Source organism: Podarcis filfolensis, assembly GCF_964270895.1.
Source record: "Podarcis filfolensis genome assembly, chromosome: 10".
NCBI classification, from domain to species: Eukaryota; Metazoa; Chordata; class Lepidosauria; order Squamata; family Lacertidae; genus Podarcis; species Podarcis filfolensis.
Window position 1 is genome coordinate 45,858,726 of NC_139612.1, and position 24,414 is coordinate 45,883,139.

Below are 24,414 nucleotides of genomic sequence, written 5' to 3' on the forward strand. Positions count from 1 at the left end.
TGTGCATGCACACTTCTTCAGATACACTGAAACAGAAGTTGCCAGATCCTTACGCCAAAGAATAAACGGACATAAATCGGACATCAAGAATCACAAGACAGAGAAACCAGTAGGAGAACACTTCAATCTCCCAGGACATTCTATACAAGATCTCAAAGTAGCTGTATTACTACAAAGGAATTTCAGAAATAGACTGGAAAGAGAAGCTGCTGAATTGCAACTCATTACCAAACTTAAAACCATGGAGAGACCTGGTCTGAACAAAGACATTGGATTCTTATCTCATTATACATGACAAAGCCATTTTTCACCTTCTCACCCCTTGCTTTTTCCTGTAAGACCTATTGCAGTCGTTAAGAGTCGTCAACAGGCTCATCTCAGCTATCTGCCAACCACCCATTCCCACCACCCTTCTGAGTAATACCCCTCCCCACCTTCTCACTATATAGAAGGATCTGGCAACTTCTGTTTCAGTGTATCTGAAGAAGTGTGCATGCACACAAAAGCATTATTATTATTATTATAATAATAAATTATTATAAATTATTATTATTATTATAAGCTCATACCAAGAACTAACTTAGTTGGTCTTTAAGGTGCTACTGGAAGGAAAAATTTTTTTTTGTTTTATCACAGAAGGAGTGTAACCTTGTCAGCTTCGCCTTTGAGCCAGTGCCACCGACTGGGCTCAACCTCTTCAAACCTAAGACCACCCCCCAGGTACATCATACCTGCATCACAGAAAAGGCGGTCTAAACAGAAATTTGAATGTTGTTTTTCTCTCTCCTGTCCTTGTTTATCTCCTGTCTGGCAGGTTACTTGATTGGATTGCCTGGGGAGCCTGGCCATTCTTTTGTAGTGATAAATGCTTAGTTCCTGGGCCATGTCACAGCCTCACACCCTATTGATATCTTAAATGTGCCCTTAAGACAGGATTTGTGAGAAAAGAGACAATGGGAGGTTTCCCACTTTGACCTTGCGGAGAAAACATTGGCTCAGTTTAGGAATCAAAATGGTTCCAGGTTGGTCTTCCTGTGCTGATCTATGTAGGTGCTTGGTTGGTACACTTATGAACATTACCATATATCTAAGACCATAAAATTCCTATCACACCCCTAACACACGAGAGCTGGATTACCACATTTTGAAGAAAGTGAAGGAATACATGTTTACGATCTAAAGATGGAGCCCTCCATAAGACTATTAAGTCCAGAGTCTAAAATTACTTAACTGCACACAGTTAAAATGTTGCAGGATGGGATGCATAACCAGGGTTAGGTGTTTTTCCTCCTCACAGATTTAAGCAACAAAGGTTCAGCAAAGGGCACTACATGGCATGAACTGAGTCCCGACAATTCTGTAGAAATGTACAGCTCATGAAATCAATCCTGGGGGAGATAATAATTCTGTAGAAATTTACAGTTCTTGCAGCTCTCCTCTACCAGTAAACTACAACCCAGAAACTTGGGCTTAGCTCAGTTTCCAAAATAGGGCGAAGCTTATATAAAGTTCTGCATTAACAAAGACCACAATGCACACCTAGCTGGCAGGAAAATCCATTCATAAATAACAGGCTTAGCTTTTAGTTCAAGCTCAGCGTAGGCTCAGCTTAGGTTTTAAATGCAGCTTATTAGTGTAAAGTGTAGGTGCAGACCTCAGTTTGGTTTGAAAAATCAGCCTACAGTTTCAAAAGCTAGAGTGCAAGTATTAAAAACGAGGCAGGTTTACAGTGAACCAAAGCTTTGCCTTCCAGAGGGACTTGTCTTTCTCATTCCTGTTTTCATTCCCTTTTTCATTCTTGTTCACTTTCTATCCCCAAGGGACTCATCTGATCAAAACCCACCATTAGACCACCATTCACTAGAACAACTCCTGTAGTTGATCTACACACCCTTTAAAAAAAAAAAAAAGTCCCCTGAGACTATTTGGCTGCAGCACAAATTGGGGGAAGCTAGCCAGGTATATAGCAGTGAAGGCAAGGCTCACAAGGAGCCTAGTTCTCTGGGCTCAGCCCTACTGACAAGAGAAGCAGGAGTGGGAAAGGAATGAGAATAGGATGTTACCTACTCATTTTGTTTTACAGCTATTTGGCATTATGAGCAACTGGAAGGAAAATCGATTCTGAACTTATTTGTCTTTGCCCTTTGATAGGTATTTTATCTGGTTGCTGTCAATCTGTGTAGATAATGTTTTCCTGCCCTATTGTCTTATTCTGATGCAGTTTATCTGGCTAAGTTTGCAGCTCACAATTAGCTACTGTTTCTGTTTTATCTAGCTGGGGGGGGGGGGGGAATCAGCCTGTGCCCCAGCAATTATAATGATATTCATGTGTGAGTGAATCAAGTAGTTCTGGGCAGGGGGAGAAAGAACAGCAGGGGTAGGAGCTTCATGTCTTGCTGTTCAGTGAAGTGTTTTCAGTTGTATATGTTTTCTTTTTTAAGAAGCGCACTGCTTAAAAGGTCTTGTAATGAAAGGCAGTCTATATCTGAACTAAAGCTTTTTGCTGTTGGGGGCAGATACCAAAACAAATGATCTAAAATACTTTTGGTGATATCTAGGGATTGCTATGCTGCCATTTTGACCTGGATGTGATTATTCATGGTTTAATAATATCAAGATTTGACTCCTGGGACATGACTTACACAGTAATGGCCCTGAAAAGCAATGGAAAATGTAAACTGATATAAAATGCTACCCGCCTGGTTATTCATTTGCGATAGGTGCTGTTTCTTAAACTTTTCATACTCTGCACCGGCTTCCTGTTTCTAGGTTCAGCTCCAAATGCTGGTTCTGATCTTCGCAACACTTTTAAAAAACTTGAGATCTAAGTAGTTTTTAGTTCAAATTGCAATACAGTGCAACATATCATAAATAAAGAAAAAATATATGGTACCGGTAATTAAAAACCATACAGTATCTAGCACAACAAATTACAATTTCTACAACAGGCGGAAAAGTCATTAAGTAGCCTGTCAAGACACTCAGCAATCTTCAAATAGTCTATTGGGGTGGGGAACCACTGATTTAGTTTTTCAGCTTTGATTTTTTTTTTTACTAGTAATAATAATTATTTATTTATATGACACCCATCTGACTGGGTTGCTTAATTAAAACATTAAGCGCAGTAAAACAACAAACATTAAAAACTTCCCTATATAGGGCTGCCTTCAGATGTCTTCTAAAAGTCAGTTGTTTGTTTCCTTGACATCTGACAGGATGGCGTTCCACAGGGTGGGTGCCACTACCGAGAAGGCCCTCTGCCTGGTTCCCTGCAACTTCACTTCTCGCAATGAGGGAACTGCCAGAAGGCACTTAGAGCTGGATCTCAGTGTCTGGGCTGAACGATGGAGGGTGGAGACGCTCCTTCAGGTATACAAGGCTTTAAAGGTTAGCACCAACACTTTGAATTGTCCTTGGAAAAGTACTGGGAGCAAATTTAGATATTTTAGGACCGGTGTTATATGGTCCTGGTGGCCGCTCCCAGTCACCAATCGCCACTTTCTGGACTAGTTGTAGTTTCTGAGTCACCTTCAAAGGTAGCCTCACTTAGAGTGCATTGCAGTAGTCCAAGTGGGAGATAACCAGAGTATGTACCACCCTAGCAAGACAATGCACAGGCAGGCAGGGTCTCAGCCAACATACCAGGTGAAGCTGGTAGACAGATGCCCTGGACACAGAATTGACCTGTACCTCCATGGACAGCTCTTAGTCTAAAACGACTTCCAAGCTGCGCACCTGGTCCTTTAGGGGCCCAGTTACCCCATCCCTCCCCCATTTTGTGAGCTGATTCTTTTTTAGTTTTAAAATGGGATAAAAGTTTAAATTCGAGGGTACTGCTTTTGCTGTTGGGGACTGATACTGCAGTAAGGTTGATACTGTTCTTCTAGATGTCAGAGAGAAAATTCTGTCTTTGAAAGGACAAGAACAGCTCATGCAAAAGTAGAGCCCGTTTCAGATGTCACCACACTTGCAGAAACCGCTATTTGCAAGAACTACTATTTGCAAAAATTGCAGGCCAGCTGCAGTGCAGAAAAGACAATTAATGTGAAGGACATCAAGGCTAGTTTAAGGATGCTCATCAGTAATTGGAAGGTAAAAAAAGGCCTTACTTTCTATTTTTGGTAATCTTTGCAGGATGTGGCTGAAGATGGAACAAAACCCACAAAATTAGTTCAGTACACCTGGGACGCTCTCAGACTGTAACTGATATTCATAATATTGGATTTTAAGTTATTATTGTTATTATTATTTATTTATTTATTAAATGTATATAGCTCACTTCATCCAAAGATCAAAAATACAAAATAAAATAAAATAAAATTAATAGAAACAAACCAACAACCTTCCCCGCCCCCACAAACATGCTTTTGCCTGGTGCCTGAAGATATGCAACGAAGGCTACAGGCGAATCTCCCTAGGGAATGCATTCCACAAACAGCGAGTCACTGCAGAAAAGGCCCATTCTTGTGTTGCCACCCTCCAAACCTCTCATGCAGGTGGCACCTTAAGAAGGACCTCAGATTATGAGCACGGGGTCCAGGTCAGTTCACTTTGAATTGGGCCTGGAAACTAATTGGCAACCAGTGCAGTCAGGCCAGGATCAGTATAATGCAGGCAACTCTTTATTTGCGCAGGGGTTGCATTTTGGACATTCATACCCGTCAGCGGAGTGCACACAAGCACGTTCTGCCCTCTTCCGGGTCTAAAATGACCTGTGCAGAGGTGGTTGTGTGTCAATGAAATACATGCAGAATGGTCACCACCTGTATGCTCAAACCATCTTGCCTCCATGAGCAACCTGGCTGTTGAATTCTGCACCAGTGGAAGTTTCTGAATCACTGTAGTTTTAGTCATTGAAAAATTGATCCAGGAAGTGGTCAGTTGATTCTTAACCTACCAGTGGAGTGACCATCCTATCTATATCTAGAAACTGGGTCCCGATGGCCAGTTCATAATTTTTAAAATTGACAATCATTTATAAACTTCTCTGGACAATATTAGTCTTTTCTTATGGGGTAACAGGACAGTCCTATGCAGTAAATTCAATAGAGTTTACTTCCCAGTATGTGTGCTTAGGAATGAAGTTGTATTGTATGAATATGCTTGGTTAGACATCTACTGGTTATTCTAGCAACATATTTTTATTTTAAATGTCACTGAAACATTTTATTCAGAGATTTCTTTGTTTAATCAGCATATCTCTTCATTTTATGTGTAGCCCATATGAAATTCTGAATTATTGTTGTTGGCGTCCATCTGTTGGGAGTGCCACGTAATCTGCCTAATTTAGAGGCACCTTCCTACTTGCTCTGGTTCATGGCTCAAAAGGCTTTGGGAACAGCAGACAATCTGGCAAATAAGAGTTACGTCAGAGCTTCTGCTGGGTCCTATATCTCTTGTGGGGGTGAGAGCTCTTCTCCCTCCAGCCTGGTGAGTACTTGAAAGCCTCTAAGTTTTCTAAAGAAAGGGAATAAATATAAAAAGCATAATACAAAGACTATTGTTTATCTTCTTGACCTCCTTGGACTCTTCACATCAGTGTTAATCTGATGACGGAGACAGGCAAAATACTGCAGCAAAGGGTCTGAATATCTTGTGGATAGTTCTTCTCTTAACACTGTTTAAATTGGATTTTGGTTTTGGTGTGTTTTGCAACAGTTTCACATTACTGCTGACTCAAGTTGAAATATTTATGCACTGGCATCCCTGGGGCATTTCCCAAACTTTTGATACCTGTGCAACAGGGTTTTAATTCTTGTGTTTTTCTTTGATCAAAATTGAATTTCCATCCTAAAACTTTAATAAAGGGTAAATGTATACATTGTCTTAATTTGATCCCAGAACCATGGGCGGGAATATTGCTTGGATATTCAGTGCATTTCATATACTGCTGCCTCTCATCATTCTTTGTCCAGTCAGGGACAGGGCCATGATTTCTAGTGATGCTTCTAGAATTCCTTCATACCCTCCAGGTGTCACATGGGCTGCACTGGGGAATTCCTGCCAGTCTTTAACACTGGGGATGAGGAACATGTGGCCAATGGCTGTGTTTGCACTCCAACTCCCATCTGCCCCAGTCAATATGGCCAGTGCCAGTGGTAGGAGATATTTGGAGTTACAGCCCAGCAACCTCTGAGGTGCCACTAGCTCCCCATCACAGCTTATGCCCACCTTTGGATGAGGTCGCCCACTGCCCATAAAGTGGCAGAAAGGGTAGTGAAGGAAACTCTGTGGAGTCCCTGTCTACACAAAGAGGCAAAGAGTGATGGAGGCATCCAGGAATGCACCATAAACTACTTAGGAAGTACTGTATGCTCTGACTCCTCTTGTGGTACACTAATGGAAGGGAGGGGCCACAGATCAGTGATTGAGCCCATGCTTAGCATGCAGAAGGTTCCCACTTCAATCCCTGACATCTCCAGGTAGAACTGGAAAGACCACTCTCCAAAATGCTGGAGAGCCAGCCAGCCAGCGAAGACCAGAAAAAGCTAGATGGACCAATGGTCTAACTTGGTAGAAAGCAGCTTCCACATGTTTACAAGTGATGCTAAGCTACTGCCACTTGGCTCTTTACCTAACACATGTTTCCTGCCCTTTGTGGTCAAGTCCACCTTTCTAAGATTTCTAAGAAATCATTGCAAATGGCTCTCATTTTATTTCAGCCACAATGTCATACAAACTATGATAGCTTAAAGAGCAAGCAAGCTAGCCTGCCCACTTTGACCCTTTCCTCCCCATCTTCCTTGCTTGGAAGCATCATGCAATTAGAAATTAATAGGTGCAAGAATCAAAGAGATATAAGCAGAACCGATAATTTTCCTCTTTTATCTGTCTCTCCATGACTTGTTGCCAAGAAAATGAAGCAGAAAGAGCCAAAGTCCACCAGCTCTACTCAGACAGGCAGCCTAGGTTGCATTCTCCCCAGGATCAAAACGGCATGCTGTTAATGGGTTTCCATCTGATATCTTCTAGTCAGGAGTTAGGCACTATCAGCAGGAGTTGCCGGAAGATAAACAAGGAGCGATCTTCAGAAGAGGTTATGGCAAACCTCCAACAGTGCAATAACAACAGCCCTTGGGACTACGACCTAGTTCTCATTGAGTGGTAAGATTTCAAGTGGGAGAATTGTATGACTAAATGATCCTCCATACAGTAATCCTGTGAGCCCTCTGCCTTCAGTGGTATTCAGTACTATACAATACTCAGACAAGGGGTTTTACCACTGCAACAAGGCCTAAACATCCAGCTTTCCCGACAACCAGATTGTCTCCAAATCCACCCACTAGGAACACGCACACCTTCCTCCTTAATACTGTTGCAAAAGTTGGGTACCACCCCCACCCTCTGCCCAGTGATAGGAAGATCCCAAGGGGTTCCAGGCATCCCCCCCCCCCAGTCTGTGTTCCTTTGGCGAATCCCATCACCTCAAACAGACACACCAACACCTTGGCAATATCTGTCTCCCCAGGCCAAATGATTCCCTTCAGATGGCCTGTCAACACCTTTTGTCATGTTAACAGATTTGCTCTTCACTAGACCGGTAAAGGGACCCCTGACCATTAGGTCCAGTCGTGACTGACTCTAGGGTTGTGGCGCTCATCTCGCTTTATTGGCCGAGGGAGCCAGCGTACAGCTTCCGGGTCATGTGGCCAGCATGACTAAGCCGCTTCTGGCAAACCAGAGCAGCGCATGGAAACACCATTTACCTTCCCGCTGGAGCGGTACCTATTTATCTACTTGCACTTTGACTTGCTTTCGAACTGCTAGGTTGGCAGGAGCAGGGACCGAGCAACGGGAGCTCACCTCGTTGCGGGGATTCAAACCGCCGACCTTCTGATTGAAAAGTCCTAGGCTCTGTGGTTTAACCCACAGTGCCACCCGCGTCCCAAATCTCAATTAATGAAAATCCTACCATTTACTAATTTCTAGGGTTTAGGGGGATCACCCTCCAAAATCTATAATAATACTCTTTCCACTACATCTACAGGCAGAGAAGGGTTCACTACATTCATGTATTAACTTGAGGGAGGCTCAAGAACTATGGTGATTAAGAAGATACTCAGCATAGGAAAAGACAGGTAAAGCATCTGCTGGGAGAGACTCCTGTCTGAAACCTTGCAGAGCGGTTGCCAGTCAGTGTGAATAATTCTAAGTTGGAGTTTTGCCCTTCAGGCATAGATGTTCTTCAGCAGTTTTTAAGATGAAGGAAATTCCTTCATGTCCAGACACAATTATCTATGCCTGAAGAAAAGAAAAACAACCCTCTAAATTTGCTACTAGTAAAACTTATCAAGTGGAAAGCATTTAATGTATCCTATTACAAAGGTTTTTTAAAAAAACAAAACAAGAATTTGTTTTAATAATAAAAAGGCAGCAGCTTGAAGTAGGTTTAATAAAGAGACCCAGACAGAGGTTATCAAAAAAGGCCAGAAAACCTTGTTCTGTTTCTTAATGCTTGTGAAACATGAAGACCTTTGGCAAAGTGCATTCACAGCTATCCTAGTAGGAATAACCTGGGCCATTAAATTCAGAATGATTTTCAGAATGACAACCATGGGCATCAAAGGAAATGCAGACCAAAATGTTCCAGTGAAATAAATGCTGCTTCCAAAGTAACTAAAGGCAACAAACCTATGCATGTGCGTAGGCAACTTCCAAGAAAGGCTCATTGACTTTAAAAGGAGAGATGTACGATCCGGTAAATGTGCATAGGATTGCAGGCTAAATGAGTTATGTCAAATTAAAACCATAAATCAGTAGAGATCTCTAAGATGTAATAAGTTTCAAGCCAGAGGGTGTGGGGCTGCTTATTTAAACTCCAGTTCAGGAGTCAAGAACAAGTTGCCAGAGTTTCTTTCAAAAATTTTATGCACGACATTTAATTATGTGCATAATTATTTTTACACACAACATTTAATTATGAAGGCAGTGGACAGTATGGGGAGGTCTATGCAAGCTAGGGATCAGAAAATGAGGAAGGAAGGGGACACGGCAGAAGATGACCAGCAGAAGCAGACTAAAGTTATCTTACATCTCCTTCCTCTACCTTATGTAGCAATTCATTTCCAGATAAAAGAGAAGTAGCATTGCACAGCAAATAGAAGTCTTTGGTTTGCCTCCATTAAGAACTCTCTAGACAAGGCACTATTTCTTCCACTCAGCTCTCCATTGGCAATACAGGCATAAAACTGGCCTATCTTACAAGGCTAGCATAGGGCTGACCAAGAATGTGTGAGAAAAAGTGATCTGAGCTATATAGCCGGTTATTATTGAAAACCAAGGACAAAGTTTCTTTCCTGAAGCCAAGACAGCTAATGCCAGCAGTTGTTTGTGTAAGTAGCATTGCCAATAAGAACAAGACTGCCTATTCACCTAAAACCGCAAGCCAGGGGTCAGCAAACTTTTTCAGCTGTGGGCTGGTCCACTGTCCCTCAGACCTTGCGGGGGCCGGATTATTTTTTTTGGGGGGGGGGGGGGAATGAACGAATTCCTATGCCCCACAAATAACCTAGAGATGCATTTTCAATAAAAGCACACATTCTACTCATGTAAAAACAAACTGATTCTCGGACTGTCCGTGGGCTGAATTTAGAAGGTGATTGGGCTGGATCTGGCCCCCGGGCCTTAGTTTGCCTATCCATGCCCCAAGCTTTGGGGCACCCTTTGGCTAGATAGCCTTAGCAGGCTTGCCAGCCCAAGTAGCCCTATCAGTGTTGCTGCTGCCCATTCTCTTGCTCCGTGTCTCAGCTCAGTCTGCGCCACTGCCCAAAAAGAGAAGGCAAGGTGGCACGGGCTGTTTCTCCTGTCGGGACCCATCAGAGGACAGGTGAACCAGCAACATGAGCAAGGAGTAGCAGCAGAATCAGGGGACTGCTAGTTGACTCCTGCTGGGATGTAAGCGTCGCTCCAGGCCACAGGCTTCCAATTCTGGCCCTGCATCTAACTATTAGATCTACTTGCCCAAACAAAATTTATCTCTGCCCACAGCTCCTCTTGTCCAGTCTCCTGCTAACGAGGTAGCAATAGCACCACACTGTTTCTGTCCACCCAAGTGTCCCTCCTAATAACCTTTCTCATTCCATGCCACCAATTAGAGATATTCGTGTGCACACAAAATATAACCTCACCCGAGCCACCTCAGAGGCCAAGAAACATTGCTTCCAACAGTGCACACAAACCCCTTTGTTCACCAAGGCAACGTATTAAAGCAGGGGTCAGCAACCTTTCTCAGCCGTGGGCCGGTCCACCGTCCCTCAGTCCATGTGGTGGGCCGGACTATATTTTGGAAAAAATAAAGAACAAATTCCTATGCCCCACAAATAACCCAGAGATGCATTTTCAATAAAAGCACACATTCTACTCATGTAAAAACACCAGGCAGGCCCCACAAATAACCCAGAGATGCATTTTAAATAAAAGGACACGTTCTACTCATGTAAAAACACGCTGATTCCTGGACCGTCTGCGGGCCAGATTGGGAAGGCCGCTTCTGGCCCATGGGCCTTAGGTTGACTACCCCTGTATTAAAGCCTCCCAGAAATCATCTTTTGGACAGGAGAGTCTGCCACATTCTCAAGTCTGCCGCTCAGCTAAGGGGATGAAGGCCCATTTTTCACTTACGGCTAGCTGATTCAAGCAGAGAAGCCTTGATGGAGCTCCACGGGAAGGCAGGAGTGCTGCTCACATGGCACCAAGTAGTTCTGGTGCAGGAGATGAGCCCCACTTAGGTTGGTGGTGGTTAGGCCTCAAACTTTCCCCACTGTTTCCTTATAACTACAACTGGGCCTAGGCCCGTGGATGTCACATTGTGAAAGACTCTTTTCACAGCATCCTGCTTGCAATCTTTTTTTGTTAAAAAGTTTGAAGACATTGGGAAGCACAGGAAAGCAGAAGCTTTCACAACTTGGTAGCAATAGTATTTCACCCTCTGTTATACACACATATACCACAACGAGGACTTCTGAAGAAAGCCCAGAAGTCCCTTTTCACAGCCGCAGCATTGAACACTACTGATAATAATTTTTATTAGTTTTCAATCACTATCCAATAATAGCCTCATTATAACTGATACGGAAGGGGGGGCATGTCTTCTTCACCTTCTTCACTACAATATATCCATTTATTTCCAATTGTCAATGTCAAAAGGGACTAAAATCTATAAAATTCATAGAAAATCAACGTGCCAATTTGCTCAATTTCTCTAGGACTCCATGACACCTTCCCTGCCCTCCATAATCCCTCAAGCAAGGTGTCAAGACCCTAATCCTGTCAAATCACTCTGCCAAGCCTTTCCTCCGGACAATGCCAGGTGGCAGACTATGTGTACATGGACCATTGTCTTCTCATCACTGGTACTCAGGATGTGCTTATCTGCGCATATCTCCAGCTCTGCATATTCCCCCCTTCCTCCTCCATATGTTAATCCTGTGTAACCCAACCTCTTCTTAAAGTATTCATGATGTAATCTGTGTAACCCAACCTCTTCTTAATGTATTCATGATGTAACTGGGATGTATATTGCACTGTATTCTGGGACATGGAGGGAAGTTTCAAAAGTTCATGTCACCCCTTTCTCGCTGTTCAATCTCGCCTTGAACCTGTTGCGCAATAAACTTGGATCTTCTGCAGTTTGCTCCTGTCTCCGGCTGAGCTCATTTTCCTCCGCAGGGACCCGCGGACTTAGTCCGACGAGCTGGGTGGCAGAGCAGCCTCGCACCCAGATTTTACCGTAACAATAACAATACCAATTTATAATACAATTACTAATACTAGTCATTCAAATACTGAATTATATAATTTAGGTGGCCCCCCGCATGCTAGAATGGATGGTTTGAGGATTTTATTTCTGCGTTCCAAAACACTGAACACTATTATGGGTCACGACCATTGAAACATTGTTCTAAAAATATGAGGCAATCTCTCCGTTTCTCTCCCCCCCCACACACACACATACAAAATTTTACAACACATGAGTAGAGACCCTGGCCCAAATAGGATTATTTGATGAGGATACACAATTGTTCAAAGGAGGGCTTGCTTACCTTAAATTAACAGGTTTTTGAAAACTTGAATAATCATGGGCCTGTGGATAATTAGAAAGACAGAAGCACAGCACTAAAATCCATAAATTGGCAGTTCAGCTTGGGGTTTATTTAGATATAGGAGCCCCCACTGATAAGCCCCCCCCCAAATGCTTCTGCATCGTCAGTGCCATTTTTCTAGAAAAAGAGGTGCCAGGACTCATCATGGACACCTCCCTTGTTCTCTTATGATGGCAATGGTGCCCACCTGAGAGGTGCTGGAACTGAGTTATGGCTGGGAAAAAGCCCTGGGGCATATACCTCACACTCTTAACTAGGGCTGCCATACGTCTGGAATTTCCCGGACATAGCTGGGATTCATCCGCCAAAAATGTTGTCCTTGGCCTAATTTCCGGAAATTGGCTCATAACTTTGCCAAACCTTTGTGTCCAGATTTTCACTTTTTGAAATATGGCAACCGTACTCTTAACCATCACACAAGTTCTCAAAGAGAACTTGCCTGGTGGGCAACTTTGTTGTTAAATCTGAATTTACCTCTGAGAGTATATATAGCATATAGCACACACTAGAAACCTTGGTTTCTAATCTGGATTTGACCTACCCACTGGCAGATGGATTCATATCCTAGGGTTCCAGTTGTCTCTCTCCCCTGTGGGAGACATCACTGCAATAAAAAATTCTTTCATTGGGGAAACTTGAATTATAGAAACTATTTGTCATAGCACCCCAAAGCTATCAAATTAAGATCAGCCTGCCCTGCTCCTAACCACACACAGAGTCACCTCTGCATCCTCACATACCAGAGATTCCTCATCTCAGAGAGGAGGAAACACTTGGCCTCTGGGTGGGCTGACATTCTGTAGCCTTCTCTCCCATTTTTCCTTTTTCCATTTCCTGAGATTAACATTGCAATGCAAGAAATGCCTCTGAATTGCAGGCGCGTGAGGCCAAAGTTCATCCAATGAAGCAATCAAGACATTTCTCCTTCACCCACAATTAAGAGAAAAACAATGCACAGGTAGAAAGGAGACAACAGACCGCAGGGCTAGTCTAAGTCACTTTGTTGTCTGAGACAAAGGAGATGGTGCCCTTTTCTGTTCCACACACAGAAGCTGCCAGCTGACTCTTAATTCAACAATGGTGATGGGGTAGTGCACCTACAGCAATGGGCAGAACCAGGACATGCCATGTAGTAGTCAACCATTTCCCCTCAGTTGGAGGACAGAGCTGTGTAAGGGAGGCTTAGGGAGATCGGAAAAGAGGCTGCCACCATTGCCTCCAGCAGCTGATGCCTGAACACGAACCAGTACTGACCGAACGTATGAAAATCAGGGAACTTAAAGGATCTTCCCACCCCCAAAAATAACTATGGAAACCAAATGTCTCCTATAACACCTAGATGAAACTGCTGAGTGGGGTTATCTGGAGTTTTGGAGTACATTGTCAGCAATATGATGACAACACACAGCTTTCCTTCTCCTTTACATCTGCAGGTATGGCTGTGCAGGATCTCTGTCTTTCCTTGGTAATGGGCTGGATGAAAGCCAGGCTAAAGCTCAATCCAGGTAAGTGAGGCACTGCACCCCTATCTGGACAAGGATAGCTTGATTACTGTTGTTTATGCTCCGTTAACAGCTGGGTTAGATTACTGCAACACATTATATGCAAGGGCTGCCTCGGAAGGCGGTTCAGAAACTTTAGCTGGTATAAAATTTGGTGGCCGGGTTGCTCATGGGGGCAAGATGGTTTGAACATATTGTACTGGCTGCCAAATACAGTGGTACCTCAGGTTAAGAACTTAATTCATTCTGGAGGTCTGTTCTTAACCTGAAACTGTTCTTAACCTGAGGTACCACTTTAGCTAATGGGGCCTCCTGCTGCCGCTGCAAAATTTCTGTTCTCATACTGAAGCAAAGTTCTTAATCCGAGGTACTATTTCTGGGTTAGTGGAGTCTGTAACCTGAAGCGTCTGTAACCCGAGGCACCACTGTATTATTTCCCTTCACCATGGAGGTTTTGGGGTGGGCTACAATTTTAAAAATGCAACTGTTAAAATAAAGATCAGTTAAAACCAATCACAGAATAAAAGGGTAGGTCCTAAAATATATGAGTTGTCAAAGGCTAGGGGTAAAGAGGCACATCTTCAACATTCAATGAAAACTCCATAATGAAGGTGCCAGACACACTTCTGTGAGGAGGGGGCGATTCCACAGTTTAAGGGGTGCCACAAGGGTTGCCCTCCCCTGAGCCACCATCACCTCCAAACTTCTGAAGTCAGTGGAACCACCAAACAAGTGAGCCTGTGCGGAAGGCACAACAAGCCCTACAATCAGCAAAATATTACTAGTTTGTGCTGTGGCGAACATTAGGTGGTGTATTCAGATACATACGTCGGGTCAACGATGTACTGAGACAGTTTCATGGTTGTCACGAAGTTTTGGCCCAGCCTCAGCATGGATATTGAAAGTCCCTCAATACAATCAGGAAAGCGTTCTCCATCACCACATTCAATATTACATTCTGCCGGCTTGGTGAAGGAGTTTGTAGTACAGTAAGGTAGACAGTGGACTAACAACATCCCCTTTCTGTCTCACTGGCCACAAACACCACAAGCAATCACTTGAACCCAGACACAGCGTGTATCAGTCTCATAGTGAGGGAGATGGATTTTTTTTTTAAATGGGTGATAGTGACCTCCCTTCCCTGCCTCTCTGACCTATAGAGTGGTGTTGTACTGAGCACCCAGGCAGACACAGCCGGGTTAGAGATGGGGAATCTGTGGCCTTCCAGATGTTGGACTCCATCATCCCTGATCATCACTGGCCATACTGGTTAGGGTTGATTTGGTTTAGAGTCCCACAAGGAGGGCCACAGGTTCCTCATTCCTGATTTAGTGATTTCAGCATGTAACAATCAACTGAGCCAGTTAAGGGATTAGAAACCCATGCTTTTTTTTTTTAGGTCAGCAATTTAATGAGCACCTTTTCCTGCAGCAGAATTTTGATTGCTAATAGTATAACACAGTCCTGTTACCTGGTAACCAAGAAACAGAAGCCAGAATTAAGCTACGGCAGAGAAGAGTCTGGGTTGTTTCCCAGTGACTTCTATGGGACACAACATAAACAAACCTTATGGGAGGGGCATGTAATTGTTTTTGTTCATTACTATGTTTTGTGTGTTTCTATTGTAAATAAAATGCAGTGATCCTTGGATGAAGGGTGGTATAGAAATTTATTAAGTAAAAAAATAAAAATGTAAGGAGACTGGGAAATGAGAAAACATCTTCTCCAACTTCAAGATACTGGGGTCACCAATCACAGGGAGCAGATTGACTTCTCCAACTAGCATCCCTCAATGCATCCTTGATTTTGGTTCAATGGTTCTGGCACTTGAGACATGGTCAAGGTAGGGCAAAGCCTGCCTTCTACTTGTGACACTGAGTCCCACTGAGTAGGGCCCTTCCAATACATAGATTCACTTTCCATCATACCCTTTCTAGTATGAGTAGCCAACATGGTGCCCTCCAGATAACTTGGAACTACAACACACATCAACCACAGCCAGAAAGACCAATAGGGATGATGGGTTCTGTAGCCCCAAAACATCTGGAGGGAACCATACTGACTACTCCAACCAACATCATAATGGCTCGTATTCTGCTAGCTGCTATTCTCTAATAATTTTTCAAGAAATAAACTCTCTTCAAATTATTACCTGAATTAAGACACCTAAATCTCCTTCTGAAAATTAAACCATTTTACAGGTTCATTCAACAGACAGCTGTAATTTATTTGGTACATGGGGAAATGACTGGATCTAAGCTATTTTAGATCTAAGCTATTATAAATCTGTGCTTATTGTCATTTTCCTAAGCAGTAAGAAACTGGGGCCAAGAGCAGTAATACACTAGAGGTTATCTTCTCCTTCCCTAGAATTAGGCCTTTTTATTGTTCAGAATTATCAAGTGATTTATACCATCCTGTACTCACATCCGAAACATAATGGAACTTTAGTAAGCAGGTCAACAATTACTGACATTGATGTTCACCTTGGGAGCTGAACAAACAAAGGATGCAAACAACTTGATGTTATTCCTTACCAAGAAACTGCCCTTACAAGACATTCTCCAATATGTGATCTGGAAGCACAAGAAAGTAATTGGGATGTGTCTTGCACTCAGATGTCTGTGCACACCAGTACAAGACACTTGAAAAATGAAACAGCAACCTGGGAACCACAGAACCTACTTATGTTCTAAGACATTTCTGCACCTGAGGCAGAAAATATAGAGAGGCTTTGCTTCTCATCCTGTTGCCCACCGGTAGTGAGAATCATAAAAATACCTATAATATTTTAAAATTAGTTTCCAAAGATTGCTTGAGGACTCATTTTGGCATAACGGATGTTGCCTTAGAAAAATAAAACTTAAAATTATAAGAATGAAAACATTAGGAGTGTAATTATGCACTCGTGAATAAGCCCCACTGAACATATTAAGACTTTTGAGCAATTGTGCTGTAGGTGTTTACCTTTTAAACTTTAAAGAGGGTGTCTCAAAATGGCTTTAGGAATGGGTTTTTCCTCTTCAGTGATGCCAGTGGGTGTCTGCAGACCCAGTATGCCCTGTCCTTCAAAGGGAAATGAGGACAGATTGTAGTGATGGGGCAAGTGATGCTCTACTTATCTCTTCCTACCCTACCCTGCTGAAATAACCACCTTGGGGTGGGGTTGCTGGTAAAATGAGTTTACCCCACAACTGATGTGCTAATTTTCAAAATATCACATGTATATTGTACAAGTGGCAACTGCATGTTTCCAGTGCAAGGAAATGATTCTTAAGAACACACAGGTTAAATGTCAAATTCATTCTACACTAGCAACACAACCATATGTAGTTCTATTATGTTTCTGCACACTAAAAGACTGGGTTCTGAACTCCACCTCTACCCCAAGCCAAAAAGAATACAGTGGCACCTTGGTCTACGAACTTAATCTGTTCCAGAAGTCCGTTCTTAAACCAAAGCGTTCTTAAACCAAGGCATGGTTTCCCATAGCAGTGGGGGACTCAATTTACAAATGGAACACACTCAACAGGAAGTGAAACATGTTCTGCTTCCAAGACAAAGTTCACAAACCAAAACACCTACTTCCAGGTTTGCAGCATTCTTAATCCAGGTTGTTCATAAACTAAGCTGTTCTTAAACCAAGGTACCACTGTATATAAATATACTTCCTTCCAGAATGAAGTCACCAACAGGCCTGCTTTTCTTTTAGCTGACTGCCCTGAAGTAACCCCAAAACTGTTTGACTAACAAAGGTTACAATGAACAAAGAACAACACATTACATGCAAATGTGTATTAAAAATCGTGATGGCTTCTTCTTCTATGGATGCGTTGGACTACAACTCCCATGATCCCTGACCACTGGCCAAGCAGGTTGGGGTTGATGGGAGTTGCAGTCCAACAGGGGCTACAGGTTCTCTCTTGCTGCTCTAGAGAAAAGCCGCTTTAGACAATGTGAAGTGGAGAAACAGAGGGCAGGGATGCTTAACTCCCTATTACCCACTATTTTGAGTCTGACCAAACTGCGGGAGGCAGTGGAAGACAGGAGTGCCTGGCGTGCTCTGGTCCATGGGGTCACGAAGAGTCGGACATGACTAAACGACTAAACAACAACACCCACTATTTTCTGCTACAACTCTTCATCTTCTTTATTTCTTCCTTGAAAAAGATACATTTTTGTTTGATCAAAGTGGAGTCGGTCCCATCCAGTCACTTCCTTCTGTGCACAGACATCTAAATACAAACCGGTTCTCTCTTGTAAAATTCTCCTTTGTCATATTAACAGAGAGTCAGTCTTTGATTGGATTATGTCGCCCTGGCAGGTCAGTTCAGGCTGAAAACACATCCTTCTTTTACTGCCGTTTCTTCTCTGAAGAACTCCATGTTTATGCCCTTTTATTTTTCACTTTGCATTTGACTTAATGAGGCCATATATCTTCGTTTTGGTACGGAATGTTTATTTGTGTTTTGAAGACTAATCCTCCGGGCCAGATACAACATTTTAAAAAAGCTGTTCTTAAAGACAAAGCAGGAAGTTATCTGTCCTTGTTTAAGCCCTACTTCCCAATGAATGCCCATAAAGATACTTTAGTGCTTGTTTTTCAAATAAGGAAACCAACTTGGCTTTAATGGGTTCTGCTGTGTCCAACCAGATCAGGCCACTTCAGTATTGCTGCTGTAGCAACTTTCTTTGGGATAATTGGGACGTAACCACCCAAAAGTCACAAAAGGAGTCTGACTTGGGGAGGGGGGCAGTGGAAAGAGGTGCAAAGACATTTTAAAGGGCATAATGATGCAGAGTTTCAACAGTTTCAATGATTTCCTAGATCAAGTAGTCTTGAAGGAGCTCCTGTAATTTTGCTACGGTCACAAAGCACCTTTGTGGGCGGGAGGGGTGTTTTAAAATTGGCCTTTAGAAAGCAAAGCAATTTTCTTAATGGATGGCTTTTCTGTGGGGCAGGATTACGGAAAGAGGGGCTCAGAAAGAGGAAGGCACTGCAAAGCACAAATGACAGGATCACTGCTGGGGGCGGCGGCGGCAACAAACACACACATACCCTGGTCACTTGAGGTTTGGCAGCAGGATCACTTTCCCACAGTAGCAGCTCTATTACTGTTTTGGAATAGAGCAGTCACTCCACCTCCCCTTCCCTCTCACCCCCCCTCCCTTTCGGTCTGCACGGGTCCCAACTTGGCTCCTTCTCTGCTTCAATGAATGTTTGGGGAGAAGCCAATCCTATGCAAAAAGCATTCCCTGTCGCTCTCTCTCTGAACCCCCCTCCCACTCACTACACACACACAGACAGGGGTAAACCTGACTCCACACTTTAATCTAAGGGGGTCTCTCTCTCTCTTCCTCCACCCCCAACCTTTCCTCTAATCACAATCCAAAGGTAGCGGGGGAGCAAAGCCCCTTCCAGTATGCATTACTTTTGCTCGAGGGAGATTCACTTGATCCAAGAAGTGGCCTTATTTATTTTTCCAGCCTTCTTTTGTTCTCCATTTCCTCCTCCTGAGCTCTGGCAAGACCCAGCAAATCACCTCATCCCCAGCAATTCTATAAGATTAACACACACACCCCACACACATTTTTAAGAATGATGCCATTAGCCAATGGGAGAAATAATGAAATACCCCACACTAGGGATGGCCATGGAATCTGTTTTAAATGGATTTATTTATACATGGAATTTGGAGGTTCTGATCAGACTGTGTTTTGCTCACATCACTGCTTCTTGTGTAATATGCCAATTTATGTCCAAGCTGCTTGTGCATTGTTGTGGTTGTTTAAAAGTCCAACTAATTATGTGCAAAATTAAATTGGGGGGGGGGAATCTAAAGCTTCATGCTGTACTATATTTCTCCAGCACAATTCCACCCACTCACACAGTTATACATATTGTTGTGTGATGTGCTGGTTATTTTAAGAAGCCAGGAGTGGATATGTATACATCATTATATGTATAATAGTTCTTATATGAGAACTGTTCACATTTTTTAGCAAAAGGGTCCTTATCAAGATTAGGAAGTAAGACAGGAATTAGAAAAAATCCATGCAGATAAACTCGCCATTTGAGATTTGCAAAAAATTCCATCCCTACCCTGGGCTGCCACATATGTAACCAACAAAGTCTTATGAGTTGACTTAAAAGAGGATGTACTGCCCACCTAGTAGATTTCTGTTTGGGCGATATCCATCTTCTTGCAAATAATGGCCTTGCAGCTATAGGACCCTAACCAATAGGATTAAAGTTCTGTAGAAGCTAGCTAGTTAACAGTTTCTGCACAGTAGTGACCGGCACGACATACCCCCAAACCAGGTTTTACAATTGCTAAACCTAAAGCAAACATTTTGTAGCATATTAAACTCATAAGCAAGGCTTAGGCACTGAGTTTTAAGAAACCTCTCAGTTATTTCAGAGGAAAAGGGGGGATATAGACTGAGGGTCTTTGAACTATGATAGAAGTATCATCCATATGATTCAAGCTGAGTGCAGATTTGGCAAAGATTCCCCTGAATCTACATTCTCGGCACACCAAATTTGGACATATCTCAGAATTGCCTCCTCTAAAGATGTATGTTTTTGACCTCAGATATAACCTTCTAATAGTAGGTGGCGAGAAAGCCAGGAGGACTAGGATCGTGTTCACACCATACATTGAAAACACTCTCTTACCACCTTAAACAGTTGTGGCTTCCCCCAAAGAATTCTGGGAGCTGTAGTTCAGTAAGGTAGCTAAGAGTTGTTAGGAGGCCCCTATTCCCCTCACAGATCCACAATTCCTGGAGTTTCCTGTGAAGAGGGATCTATTATTAACGTGGCTAATTTTCATACTCAAGATCAGCCTCATTACAGGGTGGGCTTCAAGCTGTCATGCACCACCACCCTTCAGGCAGGAATGTGGAAGTGCAGTTTTAGTGGCAGGAAATGCTGTGGTCAGATTTTGTTCACAGTGTGCTGCCCGTGTTGCAATAACTTCACCGTTGGGATTTGAGAATTGTTTCCAAAAGAACACAGAGCCTATGCAGCATTAAGCACAAACTACTTTCTGGAGACAATGGGTGTTATGTACTGAGTTGAATAGGATCTAAAATGCAGCAGTCTGATTGGTCCTAGAACAATAGGATTCAGAATGCAGAAGTCTGATTGGTCCTAGAGCAATGCAGCAGTATGATTGGTCTGCAGGAGCCACCCAATCCAGCTCCAGATAGAAGTGAATCCACAACCTGATTGGCCTTCAGGAGAATTCCGGAATTAGCCAATCACGTGCAGCCCATTGTGTAAATAATGTATATAAAGCAGATACTTTGAGGGGACTTCCATTCCTCCTCACCACTATGAGCTGAATAATGAGCATGAAATCCACTCTCGACTCCGAGTATATTTCAATGGACACCCTACAACCTAGGAAGTCTGCAGCGCCTTATACCAGAACCTGCCTTACAAGGGCAGGAGCCATAGCTCAGTAGAAGAGAACATGCAGGAAGCCAAAGGTTCAAACCCCAGCATCTCCAAGCAGGGCTGGGGGAAAACACTTTTTCTGAAATCCCAGAGAGCCGCTGTCAGGCAGCTTAGAGAATACTGAACAAGACAGACTGAGAAAGGAGAACATGTCAAACCTTCAGAACATTTCAGTCTACCAGAACACTCTGCCACTGATACCAAGGTGGACATACTTGAGCAAAGGAATTTAAAACATAACATTCACACAGCGTAGTTGCATAAGTGTTACAATCCAGTCTTGTTAGCCCTTTTGACAGATCTGAAAAAGGCTGGAGTTACAACAATGGAGCAGCAACATTTACAGAGCTTACCAAATCAACATAAATTATATTAGATACTATGTTTCCATTTTTCCACAGCATCACTTAAATAATTAAAGGTGAAAAAGTTTTCCAAATGCTCTTTTTAAGCACCTGTTTTAAGCCCATTTTATTGCTTCCTTATGAACGCAAATGGGGAATTTATGATAGATAATAGTACAGTAATTGACACTTGGGTAGCCTCTCAATCGACCCATTTCAGTTTCTGTTCTCACAAGGTGAGGGAGGGACTTCAATTACTAGTGTCCTCTCAATTTTTAATAGCAAAAAAGAAGATGGGGGGAAAGAAACTAGCAATTAAGCCCTCCCCACACGCAGGAACAGAAACTGACACTGTGGGGATAGGATATCACTAATCCTCCTCCTACAGTCATTGAGAAGGAAATCAGGCCAGCTCTACAAGGGGAGAAGCTTTAATAAGCATTACTGGAAACCTTTGCTGAATGGGACATACTTGGGAATTAACACAGAAGGAGTTTGGCCATAAGAAAGGGCCCTGCTGGACAACTGGGTGCTTTATCAAGTGTTTGTGTAGAACCTCCCATTTTAATTCAGCTTCCACCTAATTGAGGAAAAGCAATGCCTCAGCAGCACTCAGGAAAAGGAATCTAGAATAGAAGCAGCCTTTTGTCTCACGGCATGCTGATATTTTGCTGCAGTGTACCCAGAGGCCATTTCATACATTACAGGAAGTGAAAAACACCACATTTCCATGGCCAGCAAACTAGTCTTTTAGTGGCTTAAAAACATCTGTGCTTCAGAAAACTTGTGGTGAAATGTATGCACCAAGCCTCAAGCCAACTGCATCTCCCGAGAGTGGGTTCACTACTTAATTTTAGATGTGCAAATGCCCTTCAGCTGTTGACAGGAAATGTGTGGTCCCACTGTGCCAAAACCAAGTCCTAAACCAGCCAGTCTGAACTACTGCACAGCCAGTACACCTAGTTTGTCTGCAAGCCACCAGCCCAGTCTCCACCGGTCTGGTGAAGTTGTGGACCACAACACCCATCTGCCCCAGCCAGCAAGGGAATACTTTGAAGAACATCTACCAGGCAAAGAAGTGGGGGGGGGGGAGGGAGCAAATGCAAAGAGGCAGTAAAGCCACTCTGATTTCAGCTGCTGAGATATAAATCACCAGGACCCAATAGCACTATCTCCAGTATTTACAGGAAACCAGAAGATGCTGTTCCACTGCACAAATAGCCTATAAATGATGCACAAGCTTGTTTAATAATGCAAAAGCCATCCTATAGCTCTCCTGGCCGTTCCAAATGCAGGTGTGGCCACAGAACAATGGCAGGAACTGGTGGGAAAGCAGGATTCATTTGGATCATGCACTCATGAAACAAAAAGACTTTTTTAAAATGACAACAGGGCTAGTAAGCAGTGGGGAATGGCCATATGGCAAAGGGTTTAAAAAAGATCCTGCCCCCCCCCGTTACAATCAAGGAGCTGTTGCAGCTGCAAAGAGACATGGCTAGCCACAAGCCTGAGATACTAAAATAAAATCATGCTCAAAGTAGGAATGGCAGAGAGATTTGCTTCAATTCACCTTTAAAGGTGAAGCTGCTTTATCTGCACTTCCTGAAGCAATTCAGGACCCGAAACAGCCATCCTTCCAAATTTGCACTTTCCCAAATTTTGCTAAGCAGTAATGTGTACAACAACGCGCATGATTCAGTAAAGTGTGCACAAAAATGCATATATTAGCAAACATAACATAAAATTGCATTATATTGGGGGAAATTGCTTTGCAAAAATGTGTATGTTCTGCAAAATTACGGTATATACAAACATATTAGGAGAAATTTGCTGGTGAAGTTCCATTAGGTCTTTAAAAATAATTTGCAAACTGATGTGGAAATGTGCAAAAAGTGAACTAAAGATTGGAAAAGTGAGAAACTAAAATCGACACATTTGCCCACCAGATTCACATGTCATTGGAACACTGGATTGTAGCAAACATTTCTCTTCAGACTCTCTCCTAGGGCTTCAGTTTAGGATGATGGAAACAACACACACAGGATCACAGAATTGTAGAGTAGCAAGGGATCCTAAGGGTCATTTAGTCACATTCCCTACAATGCAGGAATTTCAACTGGATCATACATGACAGATGGCCACCCAATCTCTGCTTAAGAACCCCTAAGGAAGGAGAGTCTACAACCTCCCCAAGGATTCCATTCCACTGTCAAACAGCTCTTACCATCAGCAAGTTATTCCTGTTATTCCTGATGCCATTGGTTCAGGTCCTACCCTCTGGAGCAGAAAAAAGCAAGCTGGCTCTCAGTCTCATTGAAAGAAGACAAAAGTAACTATGCCAGGATTTCAAGATAAGACATCACCCACCTAGGTTGCACAAGGCCCAGTTCACACATTGCAGAAGAGAATAAACCTCCTCACATTTCTACCAATAACTGACAGCATCTCCCCCACCCAAAAACTGTTCCCAATCTCTGCCGATCCAGATATTTTGAATGAAGAAGAAAGGAAGAGGAATATGTAACAACATTGTTAATTAATAACTGTACATTGCTTCACTCTACTTCCTCTGGGGCATAAAAGATTGACTCTATCCCTGAACCGGCCTGACCTTCGTAATTAGCCTCCTTTATGGTGGTGCCTACATTGCTCTTTTGTGCTGGGCAAATAGTCAACACAGAGCATCCTGCCTTTCCCCAAAGGGCTACCCCTTTAAGTAGTTCTCGTATGTCCAACGTAACCCCAGCCAGAATGTGCTTTGGTCTGTTTCCTCCTCTCACTAGCAGGGATGCGTCAATTTCGGTTTCTCTCGGTTTCTTATTTTTTATTCTTAATTTCAGTTCTTCATATTTCCACATCTGTTTGCATTAAAAAAAAAACCAACCTTCATGAAAACTAATTAGCATTGAGAATTTCTCCAAATGGACTCATTTTTGGAAAGCCATTTCCCCATATATATTTTCACCATTGTCTGTATTTTAATGCAGACTTCACCTCAGTAT

General features: G+C 42.9%; 1 protein-coding gene across 2 annotated transcripts in view; it reads right to left on the bottom strand.

The window, feature by feature from the left end:
- MGAT3 (beta-1,4-mannosyl-glycoprotein 4-beta-N-acetylglucosaminyltransferase) overlaps window positions 1–24,414 on the bottom strand; it is a 49,628-nt gene that overhangs the window by 8,263 nt on the left and 16,951 nt on the right. Inside the window, exon 1 of one of the 2 annotated variants that reach the window (XM_083573897.1) lies at window positions 10,621–11,005. The exons of the other annotated variant lie outside the window; for it this stretch is intronic. The gene's annotated coding sequence lies outside the window, so the exon portion shown is untranslated. Of the gene's footprint in view, window positions 1–10,620; window positions 11,006–24,414 lie in introns of those variants that run through there. 2 annotated transcript variants of the gene reach the window in all.